Source organism: Perkinsus marinus (assembly GCF_000006405.1).
Source record: "Perkinsus marinus ATCC 50983 genomic scaffold scf_1104296953918, whole genome shotgun sequence".
Lineage (NCBI taxonomy): Eukaryota > Perkinsozoa > Perkinsida > Perkinsidae > Perkinsus > Perkinsus marinus.
The window spans coordinates 1-1,544 of NW_003208305.1; the positions used below are offsets into that span (position 1 = coordinate 1).

Sequence of the window (1,544 nt, forward strand, 5' to 3'; positions counted from 1 at the left end):
GGCAAGCACATGAGATAGTGGTGCGCACCAACGGCTGTATCTGAGCAATCCGAATTCCGCTCACGTATCTGACGGATTAACCAATTACCGCGTAAACCATTTCGGGAGAGTATTCAACTTGAATATCAATCAAAGTTGCTAGCTTCATCGCCCGATTAGTTCAGCTGGATAGAATGTCTGCCTACGGAGCAGATGGTCGTAGGTTCGAATCCTGCATCGGGTATGAATTAATCTCACTTCCTCCATCCATCGTACGTCAACGAAATCGGGCATTCGATGTGAAGCTCCACCTACTTTGCACAAGACGCTGAAGGCAAGCACGTGAGATAGTGGTGCCCACCAACGGCTGTACCTGAGCAATCTGAATTCCGCTCACGCATCCTGAATCGGCCACTCGATGTGAAGCTCCAACTAGTTTACACAAGATGCTGAAGGCAAGCACATGAGATAGTGGTGCGCACCAACGGCTGTACCTGAGCAATCCGAATTCCGCTTACGTATCCTGACGGATTGACCAATTACCGCCTAAACCATTTCGGAAGAGTATTCAACTTGAATATCAATCAAAGTTCCTAGCTTCATCGCCCGATTAGTTCAGCTGGATAGAATGTCTGCCTACGGAGCAGATGGTCGTAGGTTCGAATCCTGCATCGGGTATACATTAATCTCACTTCCTCTTCATCCATCCTACTTCAATAAAATCGGGCATTCGATGTGAAGCTCCAACTAGTTTACACAAGATGCTGAAGGCAAGCACATGAGATAGTGGTGCGCACCAACGGCTGTACCTGAGCAATCCGAATTCCGCTCACGTATCCTGAATCGGCCACTCGATGTGAAGCTCCAACTAGTTTGCACAAGACGCTGGAGGCAATCGCATGAGATAGTGGTGCGCACTAACGGCTGTACCTGAGCATTCCGAATTCCGCTCACGTATCCTGACGGATTGACCAATTACCGCCTAAATCATTTCGGAAGAGTATTCAACTTGAATATCAGTCAAAGTTGCTAGCTTCATCGCCCGATTAGTTCAGCTGGATAGAATGTCTGCCTACGGAGCAGATGGTCGTAGGTTCGAATCCTGCATCGGGTATACATTAATCTCACTTCCTCTTCATCCATCCTACTTCAATAAAATCGGGCATTCGATGTGAAGCTCCAACTAGTTTACACAAGATGCTGAAGGCAAGCACATGAGATAGTGGTGCGCACCAACGGCTGTACCTGAGCAATCCGAATTTCGCTCACGTACCCTGACGGATTGACCAATTACCGCCTAAACCATTTCGGAAGAGTATTCAACTTGGATATCAATCAAAGTTGCTAGCTTCATTGCCCGATTAGTTCAGCTGTATAGAATGTCTGCCTACGGAACAGATGGTCGAAGGTTCAAATCCTGCATCGGGTATACATTAATCTCACTTCCTCTTCATCCATCCTACTTCAATAAAATCGGGCATTCGATGTGAAGCTCCAACTAGTTTACACAAGACGCTGAAGGCAAGCACATGAGATAGTGGTGCGCATCAACGGCTGTATCTGAG

At 47.2% G+C, this 1,544-nt stretch overlaps 4 non-coding genes across 4 annotated transcripts; all 4 read left to right on the forward strand.

Moving 5' to 3' along the window:
- The first annotated feature begins 149 nt into the window (after positions 1-149).
- Pmar_PMAR014725 lies at positions 150-223 on the forward strand. Its single transcript has one exon. It is a non-coding gene; the product is annotated as a tRNA-Arg (tRNA).
- Positions 224-583: 360 nt separating this feature from the next.
- Pmar_PMAR014726 lies at positions 584-657 on the forward strand. Its single transcript has one exon. It is a non-coding gene; the product is annotated as a tRNA-Arg (tRNA).
- Positions 658-1,019: 362 nt separating this feature from the next.
- Positions 1,020-1,093, forward strand: Pmar_PMAR014727. The gene has a single exon. It is a non-coding gene; the product is annotated as a tRNA-Arg (tRNA).
- A 241-nt stretch (positions 1,094-1,334) lies between these two features.
- Pmar_PMAR014728 lies at positions 1,335-1,408 on the forward strand. The gene has a single exon. It is a non-coding gene; the product is annotated as a tRNA-Arg (tRNA).
- Positions 1,409-1,544: the final 136 nt, after the last annotated feature.